Source organism: Monodon monoceros, unplaced genomic scaffold (genome assembly GCF_005190385.1).
Source record: "Monodon monoceros isolate NGI ecotype Baffin Bay Population unplaced genomic scaffold, NGI_Narwhal_1 Super_Scaffold_12, whole genome shotgun sequence".
NCBI classification, from domain to species: Eukaryota; Metazoa; Chordata; class Mammalia; order Artiodactyla; family Monodontidae; genus Monodon; species Monodon monoceros.
This window is the reverse complement of record NW_021703768.1, coordinates 130,656,940-130,680,223: the sequence shown is the minus strand read 5'-3', so window position 1 is coordinate 130,680,223 and position 23,284 is coordinate 130,656,940. Positions and strand designations below refer to the sequence as shown.

General features: G+C 41.9%; 1 long non-coding RNA gene across 1 annotated transcript; it reads right to left on the bottom strand.

Annotated features, from left to right (window-relative positions):
• Positions 1–2,999: 2,999 nt before the first annotated feature.
• On the bottom strand, positions 3,000–14,507 carry LOC114892414. The gene is made up of 3 exons (XR_003792719.1): positions 13,677–14,507; positions 13,369–13,459; positions 3,000–3,087 (listed from the first exon to the last, which is right to left on the bottom strand). It is a non-coding gene; the product is annotated as an uncharacterized LOC114892414 (long non-coding RNA).
• Between the last annotated feature and the right edge of the window lie 8,777 nt (positions 14,508–23,284).

The window sequence follows — 23,284 nt, the reverse complement described above, 5'->3', positions numbered from 1 at the left end:
CTTTCTGTCTCTATGGGTTTACCTTTTCTGAATATTTCATAAGAATGCAATTACCTGTAGATTTCTCATGGGTGATAATAGCTTACAACTCACTCATTCTGTAGCTAGGGAAGCAGTCCTCAAAGCACAGGGTAGAAAGAATTCTCCTCTCGCTGCCTACCCTGACTTCCTACTTTGCCACTGAGCTGAGCACCCACCCCCTCTCCCTACCTCCCTTATACCTTCACTCTAAAAAGAAAAAAACTTTCCCAACCAATGAGCCGATGACTAGGAAATCTAATGACTCAACCCTTCTTCTCTTGGCTCAAGAAGGTCAAGGCCAAAATGACAGAGTTTTAATCACAGTTTCAATTTCATTACTTGTGATTGGTCCGTTCATATTTTCTATTTCTTCCTGGTTCAGTCTTGGAAGGTTATACCTTTCTAAGAATTTGTCCATTTCTTCCAGGTTGTCCATTTTATTGGCATAGAGTTGCGTGTACTAGTCTCTTAGGATGCTTTGTATTTCTGCGGTATCTGTTGTAACTTCTCCTTTTTCATTTTTAATTTTATTGATTTGAGTCCTCTCCCTCTTTCTCTCGATGGAGAAATAGTACGGAGGTTCTTTAAAAAACTAAAGAATTACCATATGACCAAGCAATCCCACTACTGGGCATATACCCAAAGAAAACCATACTTCAAAAAGACACATGCAGGGCTTCCCTGGTGGCGCAGTGGTTGAGAGTCCGCCTGCTGATGCAGGGGGCACGGGTTCGTGCCCCGGTCCGGGAAGATCCCACATGCCGCACAGCAGCTGGGCCTGTGAGCCATGGCCGCTGAGCCTGCGCATCCGGAGCCTGTGCTCTGCAACGGGAGAGGCCACAACAGTGAGAGGCCTGCATACCGCAAAAAAAAAAAAAAAAAAAAAAAGACACATGCACCCCAATGTTCATTGCAGCACTATTTACAATAGCCAGGTCATGGAAGCAACCTAAATGCCCATCAACAGATGAACGGATAAAGAAGATGTGGTACATATATACAATGGAATATTACTCAGCCATAAAAAGGAACGAAATTGGATCGTTTGTAGAGACGTGGATGGACCTAGAGACTGTCATACAGAGTGAAGTAAGTCAGAAAGAGAAAAACAAATATCGTATATTAATGCATATATGTGGAACTTAGAAAAATGGTACAGATGAACCGATCTGCAGGGCAGAAATAGAGACACAGATGTAGAGAACAAACGTATGGATACCAAGGGGGGAAAGTGGAGGGGGGGCGGTGGTGGTGGTGGGATGAATTGGGAGACTGGGATTGACATGTATACACTGATGTGCATAAAATGGATGACTAATAAGAACATGCTGTATAAAAAAATAAATTAAATAAAATTCAAAAGTTAAAAAAAAAGAAGAAGACCAAAATGGCACTGATTATGTCAGAAGTTCAGCAGTCCAAATAGCCTGGGCTCCTACAGGAGTCCTCAGTCAATGAGCACACAATTCCACTGTCATGTCCACTTCCACCCATGCTAGCCTTCACCCTTGGCATAGGAGCTCTGAACACTGTATACATTCTTAGAATGTGTTATCTCTTCTTTCAAGATGAATTCAAGTCTTCCTGAAGTAGCTATGGAAGTGAGCAGTGAGCCTGGTTCATCATTCCTGTCTGTGAATGGAGAAGGTTGGAGAAGGCACAGGAGAGCTTCAGAGTTATTCAAAATGAGACTGCCAGAGTACAGAGTAGGAGAGGCAGAGAAGGACTGACTGATGGGAAGTCAGGACCAATGAGGCCAACAGGGATGGAGGGATTCTGTGCTGGAAAAGGACTTCTACATCTTTCAGGACCATCCTGTGGAAATATGAATTGAGACAGAGACCAGGCTGTCTCTGGGAAATTATACAGGCACACAGCATTTCCCTGGAATTTCTCTCCTGGTCCGCACCTGACATGAAGAAAAAGGTATTCACCAAGGACTTATAAATTCCAAAAAGTTCCTAGGTCGGTTCCAAATTCTCTGCATCTCAGCCCAACAAGAGAGCTACCTATATTCCCATGACAGAGAAGAGGAAGGAGGGAGCCGTAACAGGAGAACTGGGACAGATGAGACACAGCAGCCCTTGGTCCTACTGTGTCCCCTCCTGCCTTTTCTGAGTGGCACTCTGTGAACCTGAATGACCAGTCAGGATCATGAAGGCTTCTCGCTCTCATTAATCGCAGAACTCCTGTCACGCCCACCACCATCACCCACCCCCAACATACACACACACACACACACAACCCTCCAGTATCACTAAGTCAGTAGGCAAACACCCAGGATCTCTTTGGGAGGTTACCATTCAATGGATTGAAAATACAGAAATGAGTGTTCTGTAGCTAACAATCCTAACCCTAGAGGCTGAACTGGGAGCACGGAACACTCACCCCTCCACTGACACCCTGTTTCCTAGGGCTGCCACAACAAATTACCACAAACTGGGAGGCTTAAAACGACATAAACTTATTGTCTCATAGTTCTGTCTCATAGTTCTAGAGGCTAGAAGTCCAAAATCAAGGTATTGACAGGGCCATGCTTCCTCCAAAATCTCTAGGGAAGAATCCTTCTTGGTCTCTTCTGGTTTCTGGTGGTTATTAGTAACCCTTGCCGTTCCTTGGTTTGTGGCAGCATCGCTGCAATCTCTGCCTCTGTCTTCACATGGTGTTCTCCCTATGTGCCTATGTACACATTTCCCTCCTCTGATAAAGACACTAGTCATTGGATGAGGGCCCACCGTAATCCAGCATGAGCTCATCTTAACTTGCAAAGATCCTATTTCCAAATAAGGTCACATTCACAGGTTCAGGGAGTTAATACTTGAAGACATCTTTTGGGGTAACATAATTCAACCCCCCACACCCTCTAATTAGGACCAAACCAGAGGCCTGTGGCATGTTAACAATAGAAAGAGTTTCTAGGACCTCAAAAATATATCATCATCAACACTACAAAACAGAAGTATTTATTTAGCACTTACCAAGTGCCAAGCATTGTGCTATTTTACATGGATTTTCTTGTTAATCCTCAAATTGACTCTGTGAAGTAGGAACTATTATTAGTCCCATCTAAAAAGCAAAGAAATTGGAGCTTTAGAAAATTAAGTAACTTACCCAAGGAATATAGTGATCAATCCAGGATTTGAACCCAACTCTCTCTGACCCCAAAGCCCACCAAATTTCTTCCATGCTTTATTTTTCACGCCAAGCTGTGCGATTTGGGGCAAGTAAGTACCCCTCTCTGGGGCTTCAGTAGCCCTATCTGTAAAAAAGATCAGTTCCCCTAGTTTTCTAAGGGCTCTTCCCGCTATGAGTCCAGAGCTCTTTGAGTCTTTTCACCCAGGGTGAATAACCACTCTGGCCAGCTGCTCCACTTTTAAAATCCACTGCAGAAAGGTCTGCTCCCTGACCCCCTCCCCTCCCCTTCCCTCCCCTCCCCAGCAGCCAGACATCTTGCAGAGTGTGTTTAAGCATGATTCAAATAAACAGGACTGCAAATAACTTTTCCAAACTCCAATACCGGGTTCTGACAGCCTCAACAGAAGCAGGAATCATTTCTATCTGCACATACACTTCAGAGAGAGCCTAACTGACCCACAGGGAAAGACCAGCTCCATGAGCAACGCACATCTTTACAGCACTTGGGAAAAAAAACAAACAAACCTGGATTTCTAATTTGTTTCTCATCAGCTGTGTGCTTCTGGAGCTAAGCAAGAACCATCAAGTACGCAAAGTCTTTTACTTGACTTAAATGAAAGTTCAGGTTCCAATTCCACATTTCCTGACCCCCTCCTCCTGGCATTTTTCCTCTGCTTCTCACTCCACTGTCCAACTAGGCCACATATGTGGGGCTCTAAACATCACCACAGGAGAGAAGCAAGCAAGGGAAGGGGATGGGGAATAACTAAAAGATTAGGGGCAGTAAAGGAGCTGGTGGAAACATAAAGAACATCACTAAGAGGAGCAGGACCCAAAATGATCACAAAATCATAAGATGAATCACATTTATTGGATGCTACTGGTTTCAGGCATATTTTCTCTTGTAAAGCTCTCAGCAATTGAGAGGCTGCTGTGTATGGTCCCACTTTACAGATGAAAAAACCAAGGCTCAGCTAGTAAATGAGATTCAGGACCATGTGTGGCTGATTACAAAGCCTCTTTCTTCTACAATCCTGGAGCCCCCAGGGACCACAAAGAATAAAACAGTCCCTGTTTTGCAGTTTACACTGCTCTTGGTGTCACAGCTGCCAACTTCCAAGAGTATATTCTCTACTTTTTCTCATGGAAGAAGAGACAAGATTTTGTTTTAATGAAGCGATTAACAGATAAGATTACCTCAGATCCGGAGTCTCAGACAGAATCAACGCTTGTCAAGAAAGTGGTCATCTTCACTCTCCACTCTCCTCCCTCTGGCTCCCGCGGCAATGTCAAAATCAAGGACTAAAGGATTGCTGAAAGCTCTCGAAGCGACAAGATTTTACTCCAAGCTACACTCCCCATCCCCTCCCAGCAAAGGTGCATGCTGTGCAAACCTACGCTCACATCCTGGCTCCCTGAGCCTCCCTCATCTGTACGGTGAGGGTGACACTGCTGTATACATCCTGAATCCCACAGCTCCTCACTCCGCCAATCCCTAAGGCCCTATCCAACCCCAATCTCCTGTAATAGCCACCTAATTTATCTCTTGCCTTTCACCCTTGCTCCCTTTAGCCACGCTGTCTACCCAGCAGACACAGCGATCCTTTTAAAATGTAAATTAAGTCACGTAACTGTCTTGATCAAAACCCTCCAGTGGCATCTCATCATGCCTAGAATTTAAAAAACGCGTTGTCGTGGGGGAATTCCCTGGTGGTCCCGTGATTAGGGCTCCACGCTTCCACTGCAGGAGAGCGGAGAATGAAGATGACCACTCTTTCCAAGCGTTGATTCTGTCTGAGACTCCGGATCTGAGGTAGTCTTATTTGTTAATCGCTTCATTAGAACAAAGTCTTGTCTCCTCCTCCATGAGAAAAAGTAGAGAATATACAGTCCCGTGGTTAGGGCTCCGCGCTTCCACTGAAGCAGGTACAGGTGACCAGGGAACTAGGATCCTGCATGCCACGTGTCTCAGCCAAATAAAATAAAAAAATAAGATAAAATAAAATAATAAAATAAAACAAAATACTGTATGTCGTGGTCTCCAAAGCCCACTCCTGCCTGCTTCCCTTACACTCTCCACCTTGATCCCTCCACGCCAGCCACGTGGGCACCTTCTATGGATAGTTCCTGAAACTGCCAAGTCATAGCTGTCTGCACTAGCTGGTCCTTCCGGCCGGCATTCTCTTTCCCAGAGTTTCACACGCTTCCTTCCTCACTTCATCTGGGTGTCTACTCAAATGTCCCTTCTCCAGAGAAGCTTTCCCTCGCCTCCCCAATTGCAGCTTCCCTAGCAAACTCTAAAAGCTTCTTTGCCTCATTTTTTTCAGAACATTTATCACTACTTAAAATTTTACATGAGTATAAATTGTTATGATTGGTCACTTCCACTAAAATATAAGCTCCATGACAAAAGAAGTCTTGTCTATGTCGTTTATCCAATACTTGCCAAACAGTAGGTGCTTAATAAATATTAGTATAATGAATGAATGAATGAGACCACATAAGTTTTGGCAAAGACTGCTAGCTGTCTCCAATATCCATTCTCCCCTCTTCCTTTAAGTAATCAAAACCCCAAGCTGTAGTTCAACACATTACCACCCACCTAAAGACTATGTTTCCCAGACTCCCTTGCAGCTAGGTCTGTCTGTGTCACTAAGTTCTAGCCAATTAGGGTTGCCAGACAAAATACAGGATGTCCAGTTAAATTTGAATGTCAGATTAACAACCAGTAATTTTTTACTATAAGTATGCCCCAAATTATAAGTCCAATAATTTTTTTTTAATAAATTTATGTATTTATTTAGGCTGCGTTGGGTCTTCGTTGCTGCGTGGGGCTTTCTCTGGTTGTGGTGAGCAGAGGCTACTCTTCGTTGTACATTGCAGAGCATGGCCTCTAGGCGCGCCGGCTTCAGTAGTTGTGGCTCACAGGCTCTAGAGCACAGGCTCAGTAGTTGTGGAGCATGGGCTTAGCTGCTCCGCGGCATGTGGGAATCTTCCCCGACCAGGGCTTGAACCCGTGTCCCCTGCATTGGCAGGCGGATTCTCAACCACTGCGCCACCAGGAAAGTCCCTAGTCCAATAATTTCTTTAGTATAAGTATGCCCCATTAGGACAAAAAAAGTATTCGTTGTTTATCTGACATTCAAATTTAACTGGGTGTCCTATATTTTTGTTTCCTAAATCTGGCAACTCTATGGCCAACAGAATATAAGAGAAAGTAATGCCCACAACTCCGAGGTCACACCCTTAAAACTACGGGACATGTCCTCACTTTCTTTTCCCCTCTTGTTGGCTGAAACACAATCGTAGAGGAGGTGTGAGTCATCTTTGACCCTGTAGACCAGGAGTCCAGGCCCCAGGCTGATATGATAGAACAGTGCTGCTCTGCTCTCCAGATCCACCTGCTAGCTCAGACTTGTACATGAGAGAAAAACTACCTTCTGCTTCATTAAAGCCTCTGTTATTTTGTTCTCCATTAAAGCAGCTATATCAATATCAGAACAAATGCAAAATTATGAATGAATTATGGTAATTCGTGTGTCTGCTAGATCATCAGAAAGCCTCAATAAATGTTTATTTCCTCTTCTCCTCACTAACAGCGTTGTCCCCTCTTTACCAAATTTCACAGCCCTGTTTTGAAGGAATTTGGCATCTTCATGCTTTATCAGCAGCTCTTGCAAGCGCAGACTGTTTCAAAGCGGGGCTGCAGGAATTCAGCAGCCAGCAGAGGCTGTGCACCCTCTTGGCCTCTGAGGAGAGGGGCTCAAGGTGAAGCTTATTCATAGGGTAAAATTAGGCAAAGGGACCAATAAGATTTTCAGTTCTCCCAGCACTGATTGCCAGCTGCCTGGAGAAGCTCCGGAGTTCCCTGACACACAGCTCTGAGTCCTGGAAATACTCTCATCTATGGAAACCCAGGGAAAAGAGAAGCAGCTGAGGGTCCTTCTGCACGGGTGTCACCATCAGCTCAGCCACAGTCACAGACGCCCAGAGCGGGGAGGAACCTCCGGGTCTCCGTGGCAAGTTCTCTCCTCCACGCCCATCCACTGCTCCCCACACCTTCAGATGGCTGGTCTCTGCTCCCCTGGCCACTCCATCTAAAGGAGAAGCCCCTGTCACCCTCCATTCCTGCCTTGAACTTTACAGCATCTATCTCTTCCTATTGATATTATATATCTACTGGGTTATCGTCTGCCTTCCCCACTGAAAGGTAGGCTCCCTGAGGGCAGGGAATTTGTCTCTCTTATTCACTGCTTTACACCCAGCACCTCAGACAGTGCCCAGGCGATGAGGAGGTACTGGATAAATATTTTTGAATAAACAAACAAATAGAAGATAGATATGGGTACAGATATAGATATAGATATAGGTATAAATATAGACATATCGGGGTCACCAACAAGCCAAGCAGATTTTACCAATGGCTTCCAGCACAGGGTGACAAGAAAAGTGACAAAACCTCCACGTGCACGATAATACTGATGTTTTGTTAAAGAAAACTCAGCTTTTAGTGTAAGGTTTGACTCCCTATTGACATAGAAACCTCTGCTGGGTAGAGGTAATGTTTGCACAGAATGTTAGAGCCAAAGGCATCTGAAGTTCAAGTCCCCGATGGGGAAAGAGAGCCCAGAGAGATGATGGGGTCACACTAACAGTAGCAAGTAATATCTGCAAAGCACTTTTTAGTTTCGGAAGCATCTTCACTTCCTTACTTCTCACTTGATCCTCACAACAATTCTACTGGGCAAGTGGTGGTAATATTAATAGCATTGTATTATTTACAATTGCCAAAGTATGGAAGCAACCTAAGTGTCCATCAACAGATGAATCGATAAAGAAAATGTGGTATATATATACAATGGAATATTACTCAACCATAAAAAAGAATTTAAATTTTGCCATTTGCAGCAACCTGGTCGGACTTGGAGGGCATTATGCTAACCAAGTGAAATACATGAGACAAATATTGCATGATATCACTTATATGTGGAATCTAAAAAACTACAACAAACAAGTGAATAAAATAAAAAAGAAGCAGACTCACAGATACAGAAAACAAACTAGTGGTTACCAGTGGGAGAGGGAAGGGGGAAGGGGCAATATAGGGGTAGGGGGAGAAAAAGGGTTATTATGGGACTACATGAAATCATGTGTTTGAAACTTGAAAACTGTAAAGCAGTATAGAATTTAAAGAATCTTTCATTCAGTAAAAAATAATACAATGCAATAAAATAAAATAAAAATGTTGGTAGCATTATAATTATATTGAAATACAATAATTAACCTCCTGAACTGTGTACTTAAAAATGGCTAAGATGGTAAATTTTATGTTATGTGCATTTCACCACAACCAGAAATTAAAATTATATATGGGTATATATATAAAACTATTAGCCACAACTCTATTTTGTACATAAAGCCAATAAAGCTCAGAGAGGCTGTGATTTGTAAAAGTCACACAGTAAGGATTGTGTGGGGAAGCCAGCCTCACATCAGGACTTGCTCTGGACCTTTCCTACAGGGAGAGGGAAACTTCACAAACATGCCAAGAACCAACCTCAAGCTAGAAGATCAGTGCCCTGAGTTTTCTAAGGAAGCTTCTAATACACTTAATCCAGCACAGCTGTTCATGCAACTCTGCTGGAGAGGGCTGCCTCTTGTGTGATACCGTGCCGAGGGGTAGCTGATCCAACAGACAACAGCTCAGTACAGACTTGCGTGTCATTTACTCTCATTTCATGACAATTAATTTGCTTGGGGACCAAGGGTGTTCAGTAGTTACATTAAGATGCAAAGAAAAAGTAAACATTCATGCATCCTTTATCTCCTCATTTCAAGACAGATAAGTCCCATCAGTGTCTGCAGAAGATATTCTCATTGACATTGTTTATCTGTTCCACTTGACTCCAAATGACACTTGAGAAACAAGAACTATCATACCACGGTGTTTTTATAAAGCAGTGATGACTACAGCGGGCCAGATATTAAAGAGAAAACATCTAGCCTGAGATTCTACTGCAGCATAAACTCAGTGAGATATGACACAAAGAATCAGGCCCAAACATGCAGGAGAGCAAGAAAGCCTTCCTGGAAAAACCCATCTGGGCTTGAGTCCCTGCTTAATATGCAGCACTGTGCACGTTGGATTTCATTTCATGTGCCCACTTTGCTCCAACATCTAAATCACTGTGTTAAGAAAGAGTCTGAAGCCTAATCAGAAGTTACAGTCATAGCATGGAGCATAGGACATCATAAGTACCTGTGTTCTGATCCTCCTCCAGCTCTCCCACCTCACTTAGATCATGCATCTCTCTTTCATACCGGCTGTCTGGTCTTGATTCAATACCAGGCTTCTCAAGATAGGGTGGCAAAATGGTTAACTTTGGAGCCAAAGAGAGTTACATTGGAATCTCAGCTCCATCACTTACCACTTACATGACCTTGGGAAGTTACCTAACCTCCCTGATCTTGTTTTCTCATCTCACAAAAGGGGAATAATATTGCCTACCCCATAAGATTGCTGTGTGAATTAAACGAGATATTTTGTGCAAAGCACTGGGTACGGTGCCTGGTGGCAGCAAGGGTTCAATAACTGGGCTATTCATGATGCCCTATTATGCCTTGCACAGTTAACCCCAGAGCACATTTTCAATAAGCATTTATTAGCGGTTATCTCAGGGTCATGAGAATGAATGATCTCTTGGTTGGTTTTTACTGTACTTCACTCAACACGAATCATGCTTTATTGAGCACATATTATGTGCTAGACCCTGCTGCACGTGGTTTGTGTCTCAACTCATCTAATCCTCACACAGTCCAATCATTCTGTGGGTGGGGGGAACAGGAACACGCACCCGGGCAATCTGGCTCCGGCACCTGCCCTCTTAACCACTACTGCCTCTGCCCAGGAGCAGCTGCTACTTCTTTTGTAACCAGAAAATCAAAAATATTTTAAAAACAATTTAAGATAGTAAATACACACTTGTTGAATGACTGTCAGCTCTCATCTGAATTTGCAAGAACCTGATGATTGAGAGATTGACACTTCTTTTTAATTCAGTCGAAAATTACTGAGAGCAGAGTGTCAGGTACAAAGCAAGATGCTGTGGGAAATATAATAGAAGAAATGATGCCTTCCCTTCAGGACCTTTAGATGTGGAAGGTGAAATATTATTGCTAGTAGCTGACATTCATTTACTGTGTGCCGTGTGCCCAGTCACTGTACTAAACACTTTGTCTACATTATCTTATTCAATACTCATGACGAATCGATGAAATAGGTATGATTAACGCCCCCATTGTGCAAATGAGGAAACCAAAGCTTTTAAATCTTAATAACTTGCTGGAGGTTCCAGGAAGAAAAACCTGCACAGGTTAAGTGCCACGTGGCTGCCACAGGCAATGATTCACATCCATCTTTCTCTTCCCCACTGTCTTAAAAAGCAGGCCACCTGGTGGGTGCTTGAAACATTCCTGGCAAAGTGAATACCCACTTTTCAATACACTCTCATTGCTAAATATCTGTGCATTTACCAGACATTAAAGTTTACATGCATGTGATTACAGAGTTAGTGAGTTCTAAAGAATTCCACCTTCAGAGTTCATGGGCCTCTTCATACATCCTCCCCACCAGCATCTCCTCTTCCACCTTCAGCATTTGGAGATGGGCCTGAAATGGAGAAGACATTGCCATCTCCCTGCTCTCGCCTGTTAATTCTCAATTTCAAGATGTTCTATTACACCTGATTTATGGTCTGACAGAGCTCATTCTAGCCCACGACCTTGAGCTTGTCAAATGCACGGGGGAAAATTTACTAACGACTGTGTTCATCTTAATGCACTGTAGGGAATTTTTTAAGTGAAAAAGCCTCAAGAAGCAGGGACATTTCAAACAGCCAATTATGAATAACAATCGTTTGATGGCTGAGCACTGTAGATCTTCCAGCTCATTCGGTTTTCATCTAATTAAATCTTTCATTTCCACGGGCAGCGTGCAGTACAAACTTGTGTCTGCTTTTGTCGGCTGGAGATAATCAATAGCAGACATGTGGATGCATTTCAGCATTTATTAGCAGCTCAATCGAAAGTTGTTTTATTTTAATAACATCCTTGCCTTTGTTCTGTTCAGGATAAATCGACAGCTTTGATGAATAACAGACAGAAAACTGGTTTATATTATCCCATTAAGAGTAAAGATATCAGAGAATGAAAGGGAGCTGAGAAACTGAAAAACACTTTAAAGCTGTATTTTCCTTGTTATGAAGAAAAGGGAGAAACAAAAATACCTTCCATTCACTCTAAAGTATCATCAAACGTATTTGACTTCAGCTACATATCCCTTCCAAGACCAAAACAATAAATTCCCTCATTCTGAAACTTTCTACCACTTTTATTTGCTGATCATAGTTAGTAATTCTTGGTTAATTTCCACTGGAGCTGCAAGATGGATCAGAAAGGGGAGAACCAGGTACAAAATGTCATTCGTTCACCAGAAATGAACCCAAATGCCCAAAAGCTCACATCCTGAAATAGCAGGCACAATGGCAGGGGTCGGATGCCTTAGAACAAATACACAAGGTTCACCATGGTGAGGCATTTACAACAGCCTGCTGCACACCTTGGTCAGTGGAATTTAAACTGATCTGTGGGCCAGAAGACCTCTCTTTGAAATCTCGCTTGGTATAGCCAACCATTTACTTGACAGTGCCATGAAATATCTCTCAGGCATCTCAAATATAACATCTAAAAACCTGAATGTTTTGCCACAATAAGACACCACTTCACACCCACTAGGATGGAGGTTATCCAAAAACTTAATAAATAACAAGTGTTGGCAAGGAAGTGGAGAAACTGGAACCCTTGTGTACTTTGAGTGTGAATGTGAAATGGTGCAGCCACCGTGGAAAACAGTTTGGTGGTTCCTCAAGAAACTTAAAATAGAACTACCATATGATCCAGCAATTCCACTTCCAGGTATAAACCCAAAAGAAGTGAAAGCAGAGGCTTGAACAGATATTTGTACACCCATGTTCGTAACAGCATTAAATAACAAGCAATAAGCAAGAGCTGAAAGGTGGAAGCAACCCAAATGCTCGTCAATAAGCAGATGAATAAATAAAATGTGGCATATACATACAATGGAATATTACTCAGCCTTAAAAGGGAAGTTCTGACACAGCCTACAGCATGGATGAACCTGGAAGACACTGTGCGAGTGGAAAAAGCTAGTAACCAAAGGACAAATACTATACGATTATATGAGGTACCTAGAGCAGTCAAATTCATGGTGACAGAAAGTCGAATGATGGTTGCCGATACTCGGATTTTTCTTACTGTGGTAAGACATATATTACCACAATAAGAAAAATCTGAGTATTCTAACGCCCAGATATAGTTGCCCTCTGATATTTCCCACCTGAGCATACAGTGCATCCATTCACTCAGGGGCTCCAGCCAGACAGCTGGGAGCCAGTCCTGGTACCTCCACACTCAAGCCCCGAGCCCTCCAGGCATTTCTCCACTAGCAGCCAGACTGGGCTTTTACAGGCCTAAACCGCGTCCTGCTACCCTTCAGCTTCAAGCTTCCCCTTGCACTCAGAATCCAATGTGGACTCCTCCCTCTGAAGCCACATGACCTTGCCAAATTCTTGTGCCACATCTTCCCTCACTCTGTACTTCTGTGCTTCTCCTCACACTCTGTACTTCCATTAGTTCCTCAAACTAACCAGGTTCCATCCTCACGCAGGGCCTTTGCCCGGAACATTCTCCCCTCATCCTTTGCAGGCCAAACACTCCTTAGACTTCAGGCCTCAGCATAAATGGAACTTCCTCAAGGGTGCTTCACAGTTGCCACATTGCAAAAAGAATGCCTCTTCTCTCCTGTCAAGTGCTCTCTTAGCCCCCTGGCACTTTCTGCATGCCTCTATTTGTACATCCCTCACTACCCAGGAGACGGTCAGACGCCTGAGGTCAGCGCCCAAGTGCCTTGATCCACAGTCCCAGCACTTATTGCAATGTCTGGCACATAGTAGGTATGCACTTGTTGATGAGTGAATAAACAAAGGAATGCATGTTCTTTTAAATCACCCAAACAACGGGAAGCAGAAACCCTGCCTTTAACCCAAACAGCCCCCACCTTTTACTTTCTTAGACACCCAGACAGGCCTTTGTACAGTAATGTGAAACACGTCCCACCTCCACTATCCCACATACCTGCTCATAACCATTGGCACTGGACGCTCGCACCCAACGGCACCCTTAGAAAGGGGCCTTGCTTTTCCTAAGACGGGGCTGAGAGGGACACCTGTCGAAGACAAGGCAATTGCTTGAGTTGTTTCCTGCAGTGATACGAATCCACTGACAAGTGCCATGCAGCTGTTCCCATACTCAGTTTTCACTGGCACACTGCCTGCTGTGTTAGTGAGCAAGTTCCTTGAAACAACATGAGCTCAGCAATATTGATGGAATATAAAATTAGGTATGTAGCTGCCAAGCACCCCAGAAAGGTCCCGATTCCTTACCTCAGCAGTAATGATGAAGCTGGAGGCTCCCCGGCCATTCTTCCTCCCTCTGGCAGGCATCTTCCCCTAGGTAATGCTCCAACAAACAGTAACTTGGGTTGCCGTGATGATGATGATTATTATGGACTCTATTTTATTCTCATTTAATTAGTAATTATTTTAAATTACATGGCTGAAGAGCTGCTACAATGGGTGTCGCCTGGCAGTCAGGGGTTAATTCTCCAAAAATGCAGAAATATGGGCTATTTTCAGTTCAGCCGTTAGACGCTGTAGTGATGAACGCCTCTCACTGCCATATGGTGTGGTCTAAACCTAGTGTCTTTTCACAATAGTTTCACTTCTATTACCATTAGAGAGAAATATGTAAAAACAGTTTTCTCTCTAAACAGAGCTCCCATGCCAGCAGGCCCTAGAGTACCCTAGAGAAGGAAAGCAAGCAACCCTGCAGCACAGGTCGGTGCCAGTTGCTTTCTGCGCCCCCCTCAGGGATGCTCAAGTTTACAGCTGATATTGAATTGGCCATAAAATGCACATGTCTTCTTTTGGACTCACGAATCCGGTAACGAACCAGGGGTGAAATCCCAAACCCATGGGGCTCGCTGGTGGTGGATGCATGTGAAGCTACCTGGCAACACCCTGTTTTTGTGTTTTTGACATTTAGGGGTGGCTTTATGTCTACAGATGAATATGCTCTCCTCAAATCACTGAATCCAGGGAAATACTAAGATGAGGCTGGAACATCTTTTTGTGTCATAAAGTAAGAAAGTCCTCAAACGATGAAGAAATGTCAAAAGGACACAGGAAGCAACTTGCAATGGCTCCCACTGGCCAAATCTGGGACATCTTGAGCATGAAAAGAAATACTGATAGCAACAGATTAGTATACAGTGAATAAAGCAAGTACTCATGAAGCTATACCTATAGAAGTAAATGAATAAATAAATTAGAAAAGAAAGCTCTTCTTTATAGTAAACAACTAATAAATGCAAAAGAAATGATGGTTATTAGAAAATCACCATTTACTAACCATCATAGTAATGTTTAATTCAATCAAGAAACATCAAAGGATGCTAAACTCTAGTGGGTGAGAGATTGATGAGGAAAGAGATACTTACATAGTCTCAAAGTATCTCCTCACAAGATACTTATTAATTACAAAGAGACTTTACAATAATTTTACAGTAGAGACACCTGGCAGACAGCAGCACAATAAGTGAATCAAAGTTAAAAATACCAATAACCAGGGACTCCTCTGGTGGTCCAGTGGTTAAGAATCTGCCTTCCAATGCGGGGGATGCAGGTTTGATCCCTGGTCGGGGAACTAAGATCCCGCATGCCGCGGGGCAATTAAGCCTGTGCGCTGCAACTGTTGAGCCAGTGTGCCTACAACTAGACAGCCCATGTGCCACAACTACAGAGCCCACGCACTCTGGAGCCTGTGCACCACAACTAGAGAGAAGCCCGCGCGCTGCAACAAAGGAGCCTGCGTGCTGCAACGGAAGATCCCGTGTGCTGCAACTAAGACCCGACGCAGCCAAAAATAAATAATTTTTCAAAGAAAGATAGTAACTTAACAAAAAAAATCCCAATAACCAAATAGACATCGTGTGCCACCCTGTGGGGTGTGATTAAAAGAAAAAAAAAAAGCATCTGTGACATTCCAGTCAAAACACATAACCTGAGTCTAACCATGAAGAAACTGGTCAAGACCAAACTGAAGGAGATTCTACAAAATGACTGGCCTACAATCTTCAACCATGTCCGCGTCACAAAACGTAGGATTACCACATGATCCAGCAATTCCAATTCTGTATTAATACTCAAGAGAAGTGAAAGCAGGGACTTGAACAGATATTTGTACACTCGTGTTCAGAGCACCAATATTCACAGTAGCCAAAAGGTGGAAGCAACACAAGCCTCCACTGAAGGGTGAATGAATAAACAAAATACGATATATTCATACAATGGAATATTGTTCAGCCTGGAAAAGGAAAGAATTCTGAAACACGCTATAGCATGGACGAACCTTGAAGACATTATGCTACATTAAATAAGTCAGTCACAAAAGGACAAATAATGTATGATTCCCCATATATGAGGTGCTTAATAGAGTGGGAAGATTCACAGAGACAGAAGTAGCATAGTAGTTGCCAGGGGCTGGGAGGAGGGAGAAATGGGGAGTTCGTGTTTACCGGATAGAATTTCAGTTGGAGAAGATAAAAAGTTCTGGAGATGGATGGTGGTGATGGTTGCACAACAATGTAAGTGTACCTAATGCCATAAAAATGTACACTGAAAATAGTTAAAATGGTAAGTTTTGTGTTGCATATATTATACCTCAATTTAAAAAACAAAGTATTCAAGCTTTCGAGTCAAACCTGGGTTCAAGGGCTGGGAGGAGGAGATGGGTAAGCTTATGGCTCTGACAGTAATGATAGTTTCACAGGTGCATAGTTATCTCCAAACACCTCAAGTTATATATATTAAATACCTATAGCTTTTTGTATGTCAATCATACCTCAATAAAGTGGTGAAGAAAAAAAAAAACCTGGGTTCAAATTCTGACTGTGCTACTAACTCACTGGGTGACCCTTAGAAAAGTTATTTAATTTCTTTGAACCTCAGGCTTCTCATTTATAAAATGGAGACGATATTCAAGCCTACGAGATAGGATGGTTATGAGGCAGAAGATAATACATTTAGCACAATGCCTGGCACATAGTAGGCAGGAGATAATATTAGCAAGATGATAAATGTCCCCACACATGAGATAACATGCTACATGTTTTTAGAGGACGAAGCTACTTTGGTGTGGTTGGAGTATGCGGTGCTGAGCGAAGGTACTAGAATGAAAAGCAGATCTTTTATGCCAAGATGAAGAGTTTACACTTTGTCCTGAAGGCTGTGAGGAGTCACTGGAGGATTGTAAGCAGTGGAGGGAAATATTAGAGAAGAAGAGAGAGAGGACAAAGACATCTGTATATTTCACTCCATCATGGGCTTTCTCCTCTCCATCAACACAGATAATTAACACCACTGGCTTCAGGGAAAACAAACCATTAACAGAAACGCCACATTTAACACTCTCACTTTGCAGCAAACACCTTATCAGAAGAGGGAACTCGGATATAAAGAAGTAACGAGCCACGTAATAAAGTTAGGCTTAAGCACAAACTCCAAAAAGACCGCTCTGCCTTTATCTCCCACTTGAATCACTGGGTGGAGGGTACAGGAGCTTCCTGTGCTTCTATGACTTAACCAAGGCTTCCCACTGCCTTCTCCATCTGTCCCCTAACCCGTGCCAAGCTTCCTTTGGCCCCTTAACATCTGTGATGAGCAGGGCTGGGTCAGAAGCATTTTGCTCGGGTTCAACCTGCACATCAAGAATGGCCTGTGTCACATAACCTCATCTCCTTTCAGTGTTCTAATGTGGTCACATTTTCACCACTGTCACTGTCATTTTAAATAGCTGCTCTCTTCTGATTTTTCTCTCCATCTATAACGCTTAAGCGTTTAGGTGAAACTCAAGATAATGAAAGTAGCCAAAAGCACACATTTCTCCTGGCTAAGCTGCATTTTTCACCTGGTTCTGCTCAGTACTCTAAATGAGATTTTTGATTTTACTGGTTTTTTTCCTAATTACCTAAGTAATATACGTTCCACCTAGAAAATGTCAAAAATATAGAAAAGCAAAAAGGAAAAATAAAAATTACATATAATCTTATCAACCAGATATGCTTAAAAATACTGGTATACATCCTTCTAGGTTTGTTTTTTTTCCTAGTTTTCTATGCATATTACTACTTGCTCTTTTTAAAATTGGACTCATGTTGTACATAGTGAAAAACTTATGTTTTAAATAATAACTAGTAATTAGTCTTAACACTTCACATTTTATGTCATTAATAGCATATTGTGAACCTATCCCTATGTCATTCAAAAATGTGCTTTAATGACTCCATAGCACACCATCACATTGTGTGTATCAGAGCTATGATCTCCGCTGTCCAAGTTGTTGCATGCACAAACTGGTAGGCCTGGCGTGGGGTGGGGTCCCCCTGGAATAAGAGGAGCCTTTTTTCTAAGTCACACAATGGTGTGCATTTTAGCTAGAAAACGCCCAGGTACACAAAGGGAACATAACCTAGCCAGTTCCCCATCATTGGAATGTTTTAGGTCATTTCCAGTTATCTTTATTATGAATATCTTTGTACATATCTTGTTAAATCAAAGAATATACAATTTTTGAGACTCTTGTTAATGTTGCTGGACTGCTCTCCTACCAAGTGTTTCAGAGTGTTCTTTTCTCTACAACTTTCCAATTCTGGATGTTTCCCTTCTTTTAATCCTGGACAATTATATATGTGACAGGTACACACTTTTAATGTGTAACTACTTGATTACTAGGGAGAATGAATATTTTAAAATGTTTATTAGTAATATGTATTTCTTCCCTTAAAAGTGCTCTATCCATATTTCTTGCCTGTTTTTCTACTGCAGTATTGGTCTCATTGATAGTAGGGCTCTTTGCATTTCAAGAATGTTAACCATTTATCTGCCATATATATATATATTTTTTTAATTTATTTTTGGCTGCGTTGGGTCTTCGTTGCTGCGCGCGGGCTTTCTCTAGTTGCGGCAAGCGGGGGCTACTCTTCGTTGCGGTGCACGGGCTTCTCACTACGGTGGTTTCTCTTGCTGCGGAGCACAGGCTCTAGGCACGCGGGCTTCAGTAGTTGTGGCACGCAGGCTCAGTAGTTGTGGCTTGCGGACTCTAGAGCACAGGCTCAGTAGTTGTGGTGCACGGGCTTAGTTGCTCCGCAGTATGTGGGGGATCTTCCCAGACCAGGGATCTAACCCATGTCCCCTGCATTGGCAGGCGGATTCTTAACCACTGCGCCACCAGGGAAGTACCCTGCCATGTATTTTTTAAACTTTTTCCCCAATTGTACATTGTCTTTCAATTTTTGCTTTGATGTTTAAAAATTTGTACATCATTTTTAACTTGGGAGTAATCAAACCTATCGATCTTTTCCTTATGTCTTCTGCCTTTGATATTTAAAAAGGCTTTCTCCGTTCCAAGTCAGATTGATTTCACCCATATTTGTTTAATTTCTTATACACCTCATAACTGCAACCTAGGTTCTTTTAAACTGGGTTTGGTTTATAAGGTTCACAGTCTTTAAACCTGTGCTGAACCATGTAGTTGCTCTGGCTGATAGAGCATTGTATAGGGAATGGGGAATTGGATGAGGAAATGGATTATCTTCACCAATGGACTTGGATCCTCTGTGTGTAAAATATAGGAAATTACATTTGGAACCCAAGTTTTACCTTTTTTAAAATTATAAAATATGGTACATATACAGCGGGCCGCACAGTGTGATGAACCATCATAAAACAAATGTTCATGTAACTGCTATCCATATTACTGAGATGGAGAGGGAGGGAGAGAGAGGAAACGAGGGAGGGAAGAGGAGGAGGAAGGGAGAGTGGAGGGAGGGAAGGAGGGACGGAGGGAGAGAGAAGACAGAAATTCCTACAATGGGTTCTTTCTCAAGGACACACTCCTTTTATCTCTTGATAATCACTATCCTGTGTCAGTCTTCACTTCCTTGTTTTACTTTATGCTCTGCTCTCGTATGTATTCATCACCTATCTTTTCTGCATATTTTTAAGTTTCTAATGGTTTTTTTCACTCTTATTTATAATCCATTTGGAATTTATCTTATCATACGATGTGAGGAATCAAAAGTTAATTTTCCACAAATGGTTTATCAATTTTTTCAGCACTGTTTAGCATAATACTTTCTTCCTGAATCAGTTTCTTAAAGTCAGATCTCTCAAGATGTAATTCATCCTCTTTAAGATTATAATGCCATGAATTCTGACAAATACATAATGCGTAGTCACAACAATCAAGACATATAGATGGAGTATTTCCATCATCCCAGAAAGTTTGCTTGTGCCCTTTTGTAGTCAATCCCCCATCCCCACCTGCCAGCTCCTGGAAACCACCGATCTGTTCTCTGTCCACACAGTTTTGCCTTTTCCTGAATGTCAACTGAATATAATTATACAATGTATGTAGCCTTTTTTTTTCCCCAATGTTTTATCCAGCCTTTTCAGTCTGGCTTTTTCACTTACCGTAATGCTTTTGAGATTCATCCATCTTATTGATGAGAAGTATTCCATTGTAGGGACGTACCACAATTTATAGATTCGATCTTCCAGCATTAAGTATAATGGTAGCCATAGGGTTTTTGTAGATGTCCTTTATCAGATTGAGGAAGTTCTAGTTTGCGGAGTTTTTATCATAAATGGATGTTCAATGTTATCAAGTGCTTTTCATGCAGATATTAAGCAACACATCTTGGTCCGTCTGCCCTGGGAGTAATAGACTCTGCCACTCCAGAGACTTGAGGTTGTAGTCTACTGTCCAGGGAAAATTGTCCAGGTTAGTAGGCAGGGCCTTGGGCCTCACATCCACTGATCACTTTGAACCCTGTGGGTAACTGAGTTTGCTGCCCTACCCACAGTAGCTTAGAGCTTTTGATCCCTAAAGGAGGAAAATCCAGGGACGCCAATGGCATTTTGTGTCCCCAACATCCATTGATTGCCTCCCTCTGCCTGGACCTCAGAGGTGGGCTCAAGAGGGCCAGCCTCCTGCCCTGCTCCCAATATTTCTTGTGAGCACCTGGTGGAAGTCTGTGGAAGAGAGTTTGTAGCTGAGTGGAAACTCCTCTTCTACCTCAGCTTTCCCAGATTTACACACTCACCCACACATGGATTTTGTTACAATTTAGCTGATTTCTTCTCCCCACGTGGATAGTGGCCGTGCCTCTCCTCCCCATGCTCTGCCAGAATGGAGACAGTTGTGAAGCCCATTTCTCCTCGGAGGGGCTTGTCTCTCTTCTGAATGAGGTTACTTGGTTGCCTCACAACCTCATCTTTCTCATGAGCTCAACAAAAGTAACGATTTTGTAGTTTATCTGTCATTTTCTCATTATTAGGACAGAAGCGATGTGCTTAGCAGCTTTCTGTAACTTAAGCAGAAATATAAGAACATTTCAATTCCACCTTTATCCTAAACCATATGGATATACTTGAGCCTGTTTGGCAGGCTATTTTTATTCTTACACAAGAATCATGCTACTTTTATAATAAATCTTTCTTTCTAGCACTGTAAGTCACCTCTCAATCTTCTAAAAATTCTTCAGCCTTTTATTAAGCTTCCCAGGTGACCTTAGGATTATATTGTCTAGTTAAAAAGAAAAATACTTTTGACATTTTTATTAGAATTGAAATGGCTGAATTATTGAGTTATGCCATCCAAGAATGTGGTATGCCCTACCATTTATTTAAGTCTTCAAGTCTCCCAGGTAAGTTTTACAGTTTTATTTATATGGGTCCCGCATACTTTTCTTATGTCAAGTTTATTCCTAGATATTTTCTATTTTAGTCTCTATTTTAATGCCTTTTTAAAATTGTATATCCTGATGATTATTGATTTAAGGCATAAGCATTGACTTTTGTATACTGATCTTGTAACCAGCTGCCTTACTGAACTCTCCTTACTTCTAATAATTCTTCAGTTGATTTTCTTCGGTTCCTAGGGAGGCAATTATACGCAAGTAATAATTTGTCTCTTCCTTTCCAAAGATATTTCTCTTATTTCATTTTATATTACTGCTTTGACTAAACTTTTGGTAAATTAAATAACCATGGATGGTGGGCATACTTGACTTGTACCTGACTTTGGTGGGAAACTCCAGAGCTTCATCATTAAGTACGATGAAACCTGAGGCAGATACAACAAATTCGCTTACTGAGCAGTCACTCAAATTCCCTTGCAGGCTGTACTTGAAAAAGAAGAGAAAGGAACAGCCCCTGACATTCAGAAGCTGGCCAGGCACTCAACGCTGTTATTCTCCTTTTGGACGTAAACCAGGTATCTCACAGAATACCAACTCAGACAAGGTCATTCTGACAACATGATTAAATCATATAAAGCAAGTCCACAACATAATTTTGTCTAAGCACAGACAAAAATAAGGTTGCTGTGCCATCCACAAAATACCAAACATCACCCTCTTTTCGCTTAAATGAGTGACTGTTAATTCTTTATCAATTAATGACACCTGTTTCCTCACCCTAGTCTGCCCTCCCTATGTATAAAATTTGAGATAATCATAGAATTCCCACACACACACTTTCTGATGGCATCCAATACAGAGCAAACCTTAGCTTCCTTAGACTCTCCACAACTCAATCAACCAAAGCCCAAATCCTATAAAGTCACTCAACCAAAGCCCAAATCCTAATATCCTCTTGCTGAGGATTCCCCATGGTTCCCCACAGTGTGTGTTCTCCCTTGCTGCAACAATAAACCTGACTTTTTCAACTATAATTGTGATCATGGTGGTCTCTGGCTGCAGGATATTGACATGTTTTAGGAGGCTAGAAAACTAGAAAGTACATTTCTATACTCCTTTATAGCTAAGGTTCAGTCCTATGACATTTCTGCCAGTCACTGATACCCATGCTTAAATTAGTCTAACAAGATGTTGGAATGGGACACTTGCTACCTTAGTGTGGTGTCTTAGACTGAGGCACCACTGTGATAGGTATCAAGATGCCAAAATGATTGTGAGAGAATCACTTCTAACTCCCAATTATGACTCAAGTTCATCTTTTGATCAATTCTAATCCAGAACTGTACAGAGAAATAGAATGATCCAGCTCATTCCTACAAAGAATTTTAAATTTTTTCTGTATGTTTTATGCCCTTGTCTCATACGTACTTTTTCATTTGTATTTCTTTTTAATTGTAGTTGATTTACAAGGTTGTGTTAGTTTCTGGTATACAGCAAAGTGATTCAGATACGTATATATATACACACACACATATATTTTTTCATATTTTTTCCATTATAATTACAAGATATTGAATATAGTTCCCTGTGCTATACAGTAAGACCTTGTTACTTACCTATTTTATATATAGTAGTTTGTATATGCTAATCCCAAACTCCTAATTTATCCCTCCCCCACCCCCTTTCCCCTTTGGTAACCCTAATTTTGTTTTCTACGTCTGTGAGTCTGTTTCTGTTTTGTAAATCATTTGTGTCATATTTTACATTCCACCTAAAAGTGATATCATATGGTATTTGTCTTTCTCTTTCTGACTTACTTTACTATGATAATCTCTAGGTCCATCCATATTGCTGCAAATGGCATTATTTCATTCTTTTTTATGGCTGAGTAGTATTCCATTGTGTGTGTGTGTGTATATATATATACACACACACCACATCTTCTTTATCCATTCACCTACTGACAGATATTTAGGTCACTTCCGTGTCTTGCCTATTTGTATCATTTGTATTTCTTATTGGACTTACAAGATCTGTCCATTTCAATGATTCTTTCCCCCAAAGAACCAAGAATTAGGAGTGTTTTATTATCAAGTAGATTATGCTTAAACTTTCTTTTTAAGAACAAATTTCTGGTTTTAGGGCAGTATTTTTAAAAGTGACCTAGGGCTTCCCTGGTGGCGCAGTGGTTAAGAATCCACCTGCCAATGCAGGGTACATGGGTTCGAGCCC